The 11891-nt window shown below is 33.3% G+C and overlaps 1 long non-coding RNA gene across 1 annotated transcript in view; it reads left to right on the top strand.

Annotated features, from left to right (window-relative positions):
- The first annotated feature begins 10412 nt into the window (after nt 1–10412).
- The window catches only part of LOC133203402 (uncharacterized), a 1652-nt gene continuing 173 nt past the window's right edge, over nt 10413–11891 (top strand). Inside the window, exons 1-2 of the long non-coding RNA XR_009723403.1 lie at nt 10413–10550; nt 11306–11371. This is a non-coding gene — a long non-coding RNA (uncharacterized LOC133203402). The remainder of the gene's footprint in view (nt 10551–11305; nt 11372–11891) is intronic.

The following is an 11891-nucleotide window of genomic DNA, read 5'->3' as shown; positions in this document are numbered from 1 at the left end:
TAAAGGAGTTGAAGGGCCAGCCCCTAAATATTTCTTTTGCATATATCTCGGAAGTGCAAAAGAATTTCAGAATAGTTGTTGAACAAAAATGTTCTAAATCATGAGAGCTATAAGAAGATAGCAAGAAAAAAGGACTGGCCCCTCAAAATAGGGGCCAGGACGGCCCGAAAGTCTTTAATCTATAACTCTTCAATGATCAATATTTTAATACACACTACTGAAGCAAAATTTTCGTCTTAACAATTTATTTTTATCATTATATTTGAACAAAAATCTCAGTCAAATTCTGATCTCATCTTATCAAAAATCGGACGGAAGACCCACTCGTTGCTCGCAACGAGATCGCATCTAGTTAAGGTCTTCCGTCTTCACGGAAGACCTTATAGTGATTCTACTGTTTCTTCTTCTTATTATTTTTTCCCCCAAAATTTTGTGCAGGCGATTTCTCAAAAACTATTAAGTGGTTTTAAATGAAACTTTCAGGAATTATGCGTCGTCAGATGGACTTTGTTCATCAGAAGGAAAATTTGGAAAACTCGCTTCCGGTGCCAAGTTATTGACAGTTTTCTGATTTTAAAATGAAATTTTGTCCCCCCTTTTTTTCAAAAATGGTTTAAGATATGAACTGGAGACTTGTTAGAGATGATAGGTTATGTCTTCTAGATGAGGGGAATTACCTTTTTGTGCGTCGTCAGTACTTCCGGTCGTTACCGAATGCGAATTTAAAAAAAGTCTTATTTTTAAATTTTTTTGTTTTTCTATATTTTTCTTTTATTTTAATAAGTTTAATAGAGGCTCTTCTGAAAATGCTTAATATATAATTTATTTTAGAATTGATAAATCCAAACTCTAGATATTCGCATTTCTAAATTTGAAGCGGGTCCAAAATGGCGGCTGTCTCCGTAAACTCCGATAAGTAGGTCGGAATTTACGGAGTCAGCCAAGCGTTTGTTTGAATGAAAGTACCATAAGGATCAAAGAAATGTGAAAGAATTGTTGGATTGTCACATCACAATTACGTTGCAATTCTGTTTCGAACTAGAGTTTTAATCCGGGGTTTCCTCAGACGTCTACTATAATTGTTCTTGTCTGTATCTCAAAGTAGAAAAACGACATGACTAGAAGTGGAAATACGATAACTACAACCTTTTGTTTTACACCACGGAAAAACTTATCCTAAACCATGGTTATAAGTAATAGCTTTTCAAGAAACTTGCCTGACTTAAGCAATCAATACATACAGTGTAGTAATTATTACGTGGCCATTGTTTTTCCCCATGCAGGCTTGTGTCATATTAAATGAACAGAAAAGACAAAAATAAGAAAACCATTTTTTATAAAGATTGTTTAATGAAGTTGATATAAATATTTTTTTCTAAAAGATGTTGTTATTGAACATAAATGGTATCAGATTCCTTGACCGTCGCAGGACGAGAAATGTTTTTGGGCGAAACATTCCAGTCTTTTCATGAATGTGGAACTAATCGGGATAGTCCACTTTGGGGGTAAACAGGAAAATAAAACTTGTAGAAAATCTTACCTAAATCACTGATTTAGTGTTACTTATCCATACGATATATAATAAGTACAATATGATAAATATACTTTCTCAAGCTCGATATTCAGGTTATAAGAACATTTTGAAATTTCATTGAAGCTATCACCATTCAATAGAAAAAAACATTCCAAAGGAAATGCGCGAATATTTACCCGTGACGTTTCGCGCGAAATAATGTATCGTGACCAACCTTTCGTAGTAGACAAATGGTCTGATGCAGAAGTATATAGAAGTGCAGAAAAAGATTACATGGACATGCCTTTATATGGAATTACATGAAATAAAAAGTTGAATACATAAAGAAGAAAAGAAAGTAAACAGTATCATCAGAGAATGGCTAAAGATATGAATATGAAACTTGCTGAGGTGATAGAGCATCAAATGTAGATATGGTGATTGACCATTGTTTTTCGTCGTTCTTACTTCCGGTCGCAAACGGAAGTGAATTCAAAAATGTTAAATTTGCAACTTTTTGTTTTTCAATATTTTTTCTCTGGGATTTACAGGGTTAATAGAGAGTCTTCTAGGAGTTTTATGTATGTTTTCATCTTTTTGATTGAAAAAGTTTGCAGAGATTTTTATAAAATTCACTTCTAGTCGAGTGTTTACCTGTCCTCAAAATTAGAATTTGTTCTCACAATATTGCTCGGCAACAGTAAACGACTGAAGTCTAAAACTTTCAGGTCTGATAGATAGTCATCAGTTTATTTGAATCGTGAGAAAATCTTGTATCGCCGTTACTGCCGGTCGTGACAGGAAGTGATGCAAAAAAGTGAATGGTTAATGGTTAGCTTTCTTGGATTTTCACCCTGAATTTCTTTTATCACTTTTTCAGCGTGATTTTTTGTTTTTATTTTCAGAATCGGACGGAAGACCTCTCATTGCTCGCAATGAGTTTCTAGTTATTATTATTATTCTTTTTTATTCTTATTTCTTCTCCGGTACTTTTTTGTCCCCGAGTGTTCTCGGAAACTGCACATCCAATTGAGTTAAAACCTTTTTAGAGTTACTAGGTATGTTATGTAGATTTGCGGAACGAAGGTCATTTTGCGCGCACGTGCACGCACGTGCGTGCGCGTGCAATGCGTAAAATGACCAATATACATGATATAGCTGTAACTTTTATATTTTTTGATGAAATGCTTTGATGCTCAGAATACAAGGATATATTAAAAGTGTAGACAAGATGACATGGTCAACATGCACATGCATGCACGTGCGCGCACGCGCAAATCGTAAAAGGACCAATTTACTTGATATAGACGTAACTTTTATATTTTTTGATGAAATGATTTGATTCTCAAAATATTTATATATATTAAAAGTGTAGACAGGATGACATGGTCATCATGCACATGCATGCATATGCATGCACGTGCGCGCGCAATGCAATGTGTTAAATGACCAACATATTTAATATAGTCGTAATTTTTATATTTTTTGATGAAAAGCTTTGATATTAAGAATATACAGATATATTACAAGTGTAGACAAGATGATGTGGACATCATGCACATGCATGCACATGCACGCGCGTGCAATGTGTTAAATGATTGATATACTTAATATAGCCGTAACTTTTATATTTTTTGATAAAAAAGCTTTGATACTAAGAATAAACGGACATATTATAAGTGTAGACAAGATGGCATGGTCATTATGAACATGCATGCAGGTGCGCGTGCGCGCAATGCTAAGATGACCAGTATACTTGATATAGCCGGAACTTATATATTTTTGATGAAATGTTTTGATACTGAGAATATAAAGATACATTAATAGTATAGACGGGATGACATGGTCATACTGCACATGCATGCACGTGCGCGCGCGTGAAATGGAAAAAACGATCAATATACTTCATTGCCTTATTTAATGAAGCTTACAGGAAATAAGACACCAAAAGGGAGTTGGGGAGCGTTTGGGGAACATCTGTAACGGTGCCCGTTACAATTATAACTAGTTATTAAGGTCTTCCGTTTCAGACGGAAGACCTTATAGTGATTCTACTGTTTATTAAGGTCTTTCGTCTTCACGGAAGACCTTATAGTGATTCTACTGTTTCTTCTTATTATTATTATTAGGGTCTTCCGTCTTCTGCGGAAGACCCTTCTATTATTCTATTGTTGATTTTTCACTTTTCTTTTTATTATTATTATTCTTTTTTTTTTCCTTACCGATTTTGTGCAGAAGATTTCTCGAATATCTCTAGATCGATTTGCTTCAAATTTTCAGGGTTAATGCGTTGCTATCTGAAGTTTATAACGGCATGTCAGTTTTTGAAAAATCACTTCCGGTCAGAAGTTATCGCCCTTTAATCGATTTTTATATAGACCTTGTGTCTGCACAAAAACTCAAGAACGACAAATGCTAGAGTGTTGAAACTTTCAGTGGTGATAGAGGACATGTTCTAGATGTGCACCTTGGTTTTCATATTTTCCGGAAGTGCAAAGTATGGAAGCTCGGTAGGGGTCAAAATTTAGGACGTGATTTACGAGTGAATTTTAGAGACATTTCTGATAATAAAATTTTAAATAGAAGTATTTTGTTAAAACATATTGAACAAAAGGTCTTCAAAATCACAAGACCTTTTATTTGATATCAAGAAAAAGGGGCTGACCCCTCAAATAAGGGGCTCAGAAGGGCCAAAAGTCTTTCATCTATAATTCTTTAATGATCAATATTTTGTAATAAATTACTGAAGCAAAAATGTTTATCTTAACATTCTGCAACTATATATTATAAGTAATTGATTATATGTTACGTAATAAGGGGCCATGAGGGGCCAGAATGCTAAATCTTTGACACTTTATATCTCGAAAAGGGGAAATATTTTGATAAGCAATATTGAACAAAAGATGTTCAGAATAATGTTCTAAACAATATACACCCTTTCAATTTTTGCAAGACATCCCCATTAAGGACTTGGGGGGCTGGCCCCTAAATATTGTTATTCTATATATCTCTAAAACTAAAGGAAATTTCTGAACAGTTGTTGAACAAAAAGTCTTCAAAATCACAAGACCTTTCATTTTATATCAAGAAAAAGGGGCTGACCCCTCAAATTAGGGGCCTGGAAGGGCCAAAAGTCTTTCATCTATAACTTTTTAATGATCAATATTTTGTTATAAATTACTGAAGCAAAAATGTTTATCTTAACATTGTGCAACTATATATTATAAAATTCTGATCATATGTTACGTAATAAGGGGCCATAAGGGGTCAGAATGCTAAATGTTTGACACTTTATATCTCGAAAAGGGGAAATACTTTCATAAGCAATATTGAACAAAAGATGTTCAGAATAATGTTTTAAACAATATACACCCTTTTAATTTTTGCAAGACATCCCCATTAAGGACTTGGGGGGCTGGCCCCTAAATATTGTTATTCTATATATCTCTAAAACTAAAGGAAATTTCTGAATAGTTGTTGAACAAAAAGTCTTCAAAATCACAAGAACTTTCATTTGATATGAAGAAAAAGGGGCTGACCCCTCAAATTACGGGCACAGAAGGGCCAAAAGTCTTTCATTTTTAACTTTTTAATGATCAATATTTTGTTATAAACTACTGAAGCAAAAATGTTTATCTTAACATTGTGCAACTATATATTACAAAATTCTGGTCATATGTTACGTAATAAGGGGCCATGAGGGGCCAGAATGCTAAATCTTTGACACTTTATATCTCGAAAAGGGAAATATTTTGATAAGCAATATTGAACAAAAGATGTTCAGAATAATGTTCTAAACAATATACACCCTTTCAATTTTTGCAAGACATCCCCATTAAGGACTTGGGGGGCTGGCCCCTAAATATTGTTATTCTATATATCTCTCAAACGGTAGGAAATTTCTGAATAGTTGTGGAACAAAAAGTCTTCAAAATCACAAGAACTTTCATTTGATATCAAGAAAAAGGGGCTGACCCCTCAAATTAGGGGCTCAGAAGGGCCAAAAGTCTTTCATTTTTAACTTTTTAATGATCAATATTTTGTTATAAATTACTGAAGCAGAAATATTTATCTTAACATTGTGTAACTATATATTATAAAACTTTGATCATATGTTCAAAATAATGGGCCATAAGGGGCCAGAATGCCAAATCTTTTACACCTCGAACAAGGGGAGATATTTTGATAAGCAATATTGAACAAAAGATGCTCAGAATAATGTTCTAAATAATATGCATCCTTTCACTTTTTATAGACGAATATCTCAGTCAAGATCTTGACTAATCTTATCCAAAATCAGACGGAAGACCCACTCGTTGCTCGCAACGAGAACCATCTAGTTATTATTATTATTATTATTTTTCATTTTTATTTTTCTGACCTTTTCAAATCGCGATATCTCAAAAACTATTCAATCATTTTCAGCCAAATTTTCAGGAATGATGTGTTATCTCATGCCATTTTGAAATATTGAAAAAGTTTGGAAAAATTCACTTCCGGTCAGGAATTATTACGATTTTTCACTTTTTCCACTAAAAATCTAGTCCGTGAATGTTCTCGGAAACTGTTCAAGGTAGGAGTCTGAAACTTTCAGGTATGATAGAAGGTGATTTGTAGATGTGTGATGGAAACATTTCGTGTGTCGTCGCCACTTCCGGTCGTCACAGGAAGTGATTTAAAAAGGGTAGTTTTTTGAACTTTTTTGTTTTTCATTATTTTTTTATGATATTTATAGGATAAATAGAGAATCTTATCAGAATGCTAAATATGTAATTTATTCAAAAATGGAATAACCCGTACTCTAGATATTTATTGCTTGCTACTTTGATACGATGGTCTTTGATAGCGTAATGGTAAGCATGTTGATTTTCACGCGGGCAACTCATATTCAGTCCCCAGAATGTCCAAATTTTTTCACACTATTGTTTGGGCTCAAATGTAATATTTTATTCATATTTAAAGGGGGGGGGGGCTATGTCGTTCAACGTCAGAGCAATGGTGTTTGACTTCATAATGGCACTGTGTCTTTTTACTCCTTCATAAAGAGTTTGCAGTTAAATTTTGCACTATCTATTCAATCCTCAAAATGTCCGATTTTTTTCACACTGTTGTTTGGGCTCAAATGTAATATTTTATCTTTAAAGGGGGGGGGGGGAGGCTATGTCATCAACGTCAGAGCAATGGTGTTTGACTTCACAATGGTACTTTGTCTTTTTACTTCTTCATAAAGAGTTTGCAGTTGAATTTTGCACTAATTAATGTACATATGTGTGTGATATGACAAAATAAGGTAAAAATGTTAATGTAGCTAGCTAGGTACCTATGAAATTGAATCACAAATCGGAGATTTGTCAAATTATACTTTGAAAGTAGAATTTATTATTTTCTCATCTTCATTGAATAAAAACAGCAATTTCAAATGAGAGGGAATTTCAATGACATTTAGTTTAGAGCAAGATCCGCCATAATTAAGAGCTCAAAGCGACTTTGCGGATAAAGGTATGGTTAATTAATGGTATACAGTGTATTAACACAATGAAACACATAAAAATCTGTATACTTGAAACAGTATGTGAAAAAATATGCTTTCACGTGAAGTGTCAATCATTTTGTTATGTGTGTGTGGTGCTGACTCAGGGAGGGGGGGGGGGGGGGACCTGAAATGCATGAAATCGGGTAAAATAAAACAAAATATTGTAGATACATGTAGATCTTAAATTAAAAAAAATATTTAACATAATTTTATATTTTGTACAATTAACTGTGAGAATCTCAAAAATTTAAAAAAAAATTCACACAAAGATGTTTTGGAACATAGGTCCTTCCCCCTCCTAAAATGATATCTCGTATTTTTTTTTGTTCCAGTTTTGCAATATTTTCAAAATATAAACGTTTAATTATATTTTATGTATGATTGATTGATTGATTGATTGATTGATTGACTGTATGTTGTTTTAAGTCCCATTCGAGAATTTTTCACTCATATAGAGACGTGACCACCGGTGAAGGGCTTCAAATTTAGACTTTTACTCGGCACTCAGGGCCATTGAGCAGTGAGGGATCTTTATCGTGCCAACACCTGCTGTGACATGGGGCCTCGGTTTTTAAGGTCTCATCCAAAATATCCGCAACTTTAACTTCAAAGTGCCGAGCGCATGGCGAAGGAACTATTTTTCGTATTAAGGTGTGACAGGGAATGCACAACATAACAAGTTGTTTAAAGAGGAATCAACATCTATGAAGACAGAAAATGGACGAAAGACCTTCTTGTTGCCATGGCAACAAGGTTTCTAGTTATTATTATTATTTTTTTCCCGTTTTTTGTCCAAGCGATTTCTCAGAGATGGCTCGATGGATTTTCTTGAAACTTTCAGGGATTATGACAAATAAAATAAACTAAAAAAATTTTGAAGGATTTTGCAAAATTCACTTCCGGTCGTCAGATATGTCCAATTTCCGTTTTTTCAAAAGAGATCATGTCCGGACGATATCTCAGAAACGGTAAATCATTAAGACCTCAAACTTTCAGGGATTATAGATCATGACAAGTACGTTTGCAGAATATGTTTAAATCCGTCAGCCGTTACTTCCGGTCGTCACAGGAGGAGATCAAAGAAATCGAAAATTTAAACTTTTCTTATTTTAATTAAATCTTGCATCGCATTATTGCATCTGTTTAACAGTTTCGAAATATGTTAGTCCCACCGGAAACAGAAACGTCAACTTCCGGTTATAAGAGAAAAACTACATAATTTGAGTATTTTACTTTCCAATAAATATCGCTTATAGATGAAGTATTTGAAATGATTTTTAGATATGTTATTTAGACTGCAAATGTCTAGAGTAACGTCAAATATCTTGGTAAAATTCACTTCCGGTCGCATGTTTTACTGTCCGCAAAATAAGGACTTGTCAAAGTGAGATCTCAGAGACGGTAAGAGATTAAGACTCCAAACTTACAAGAGTAATAGAACTTAATGAGTAAGCAAAACTCTTTGGGTTAATAGCGTCAGCCGTCACTTCCGGTCGTTACAGGAAGTGATCAAAGAAATCGAAAATTTAAACTTTTCACTTTTGAAATAAAACTTGCATCATATAATTGAATCTCTTTCACAGTTTCTATATGTGTTGGTCTCACTGGAAACAAAAAAACGACACTTTCCGGTTATAAGAGAGAAACTATGTTATTGGGATTTTTAACATTCCCAAAAATATCACTTATTGATAAAGTTTTTGAAATGATTTTTACATATGTTATTGAGACTGCAATTGTCCGGTGTGAAGTCAACCATCTTAGGAAAATGCACTTCCGGTCGTGTGTTTTTCTGTCCTCAAGTTGAGATTTTGTTCACCTAAATGCTCAAAAACACTACATGACTGAAGTCAAAAACTTTCACAACTAATAGTTAGTTACCAGTTTATCTACATCATGTAAAAATCGTACGTTGTCGTCACTTCCGGTCGTGACAGGAAGCGATGCAAAAAAGTGAATTTTTGCAGAAATGTTTGGCTAATGCAGATGTTAGATAGACCATGACCATGCAAATTATTTTTATACATTTTATTCGTTTGGAGCACTTTCGTTCATGACGAAGTACATAAAGAAAACAGAAAAGTAATTCCGTTTGTTTTTATCTGTATCTACATATCTTTGGAAGCCTTGAGATAACTTTTGTTATTATTTAGAGTAATCTTATTGAGATGATTGTGAAGTTGTTTTTCAAAGAAGTCAAGAAAACGGAAGACCTGTTATTGCCTAGGCAATAAGTATCTAGTTAAGGTCTTCCGTCTTCAGCGGAAGACCTTCTTGTTATTCTTCGGTTTCTTTTCCACTGTTTTTCTTATTATTTTTTTTTTTCTTACCGATTTTGTGCACGCAATTTCTCGAAAACGGTTCGCTCGATTTTCATGAAACTTTCAGGTTTGATAGAACATTAAAAAATCTTGATACATATTTTTTTTATTTTGATGACGTCACTTCCGGTCCGAAGATTTTTGCGATTTAGTGATTTTTGGAGGGTCAGTTTGTCCGCAGGTTTTCTAAGAAACCACTCATCACAGGAACGTGAAACTTTTAGGGAAGACAGAGCAATATATTTAGATCTGTAATACGTGGTTAACTTTCACCGGAAGTGCCACACGTCGACGCTCGCTATGGTCTGAAAAAAAGTCGTATCGAATATTTCAAAATTTCGAGTACTTTCTGTACGATATCTTTTTACTTGGAAATATTTTGCTAAAACATATATAACAAAACTTGTGCAGAATTATAAGATCTTTTAAATGATATCTCGAAAAAAGGGCTGGCCCCTAAAATAAGGAATCTAAAGGGGCCAAAATATTTTTCCTGATATCTCAAAAAGTATTTAGAATTTGTAATACTTCAAAGAAGCAAAGTTGTTCAACATGACAAGTAGCAGCTTGCGAGATCATCAAAATGCGTCGAATGACGTCACTTCCGGCCAAACAGGAAGTAGTAGAAAATAGCTTATTTTCACAGATATTGGTACAGTGCTGCTATCCCACAAGTTGACATGGGATTGGATTGGATAGGATTCAGGATCGAGAATTCACGATAGAAACATATAGTAGTTAATCCAATCCTATCCTATCCTATCCTATCCTGTATCCTACAACCTTCAGATTGGAGTAAAAGTTAATTCATATTTCAAAATAAATTACAGAAACGCAAAAGGACATAGAACGTTTACAAAAGAAATATTTATAAAATCACAAAAGAAAATAAACATTTTTTTTCTTAACACACATTTATTCTATTACCTTCGAGTAATATGGCGTACGATCTAACCGTGAACGATCACCGGAAGAAGTTTCGCATGTAAATAAAGAAGAGATCGGACATCAAAAGATCGTATTTCTTCAGCATGTTTGGATGATTAACTCTATTCCTACTTGTGTTACAGTTCAATAACATTTTTCTCTGTTAAATGTGCTCTGTTTGTCTGGATAATTCCACTTGAATCGTCAGCGGCGGACTATAACAGATCATAAGCGCAGTTGTTTGGTGCAAGACCATGTAACTATACTACACACTGTAAATGTGTGCATGTTTATACATATCTCTCCCTTTAAGCAATGTTTTAATGACTTGAACTATTAAAATTTTATTCTATCGTAATATACACAGTGATAATTTTCAACTTTGAACTCATCTGAAAACAATTCATGAAAAAATCACTCTTGGAGATGTGTCTTTTTTTTGCGCAATTGCAATCAAGGTTCTAGAAGTTTTGGGCTATATACAACAGTTAATTTGTGACCTAACAGTTACTTCTTGAGTGTAATAACAAAGAAAACCAGTTTTGGTTAACATGAGCACAATGTGAAGTAACCATACTTATCCACATCTCATTGCGCACAAGGATTTGTACAGTTACTCAAACAATGGGAATACATATTTTCCTTAAAAGTGATCAAGCCGTGAAGCGCAGCAATGTAAAAACTATCTCTGCTTTAGATTGCTTTTTAAATGATACCTAGAATAAATATTAGTAAACATTTTCTTGTGACTTTTTGTCTTTTTAAAATAAATTTAAAAGCAAAATTGTGAAAAGTTGCTTTGAAATAGCTAAATAAAGCTACCTGAGGTAGGTAAATAAAGCTACGGTAGGTAATTTTAGCTACGTAGCTAAATGTACTGATTGTACTGGACCTGACTGTGTATAATTAGCTCACTCAGCACTTGCATGTACATTGTATGTATGACCTATTGTGAGTTAAACATAAAACATGAAACATAAATTAATCATTTATTATTCTTCTTCATTCTAGAGAATGGTACCCAATTTTGCCTGCCCTCATCAGTCATCACAATATAAAGGATTTTACATTTAGTAGGTATGATTAGATTATTTTTTTGTGTTTATGCATGTATCATTAAAATACATAAAAATCTTTATCTAAGTTGAGATGAAGTGTCTGCAGATTTTATGAATAAGTGATTTTCTTCTTTTTAAAATGTTGACAGTAAAACTGAAATTAATTTATACATATAATTGTTCTGGTCATCATGGTCATGTTATATGTATTTTCATTTTTTTTATATTCAAATTTCGAGCAAAAAATGAAAAGAAATTAACAAACAACATATTAAATAGATTAATACAAGCAGAAAATAGAGAGAAAAAACATCCAAACATGTACTCATACTAGTTAGGAAGTCAACGAGATGAAATGAATTATAATCTGCAAGTAAATTATGTAAATTATGATTGTTTAATTAAGATATGAGTTATGACCATGAAGTTGCAGTATAAGATTAATTTGATTTTGCTTGATTTCTTTAAAATTAATGCATTATTCTGGGAGAGAAAAAGGTGAAATTAAGACAATTGTACATGAAATGAGAAAGATAATC

This window comes from Saccostrea echinata, unplaced genomic scaffold (assembly GCF_033153115.1).
Source record: "Saccostrea echinata isolate AGI-Se365-2 ecotype Australia unplaced genomic scaffold, CSIRO_AGI_Sech_v1 ptg000050l, whole genome shotgun sequence".
NCBI classification, from domain to species: domain Eukaryota; kingdom Metazoa; phylum Mollusca; class Bivalvia; order Ostreida; family Ostreidae; genus Saccostrea; species Saccostrea echinata.
The sequence above is the reverse complement of the archived record's forward strand: the minus strand, read 5'-3'. Positions and strand labels throughout refer to the sequence as shown.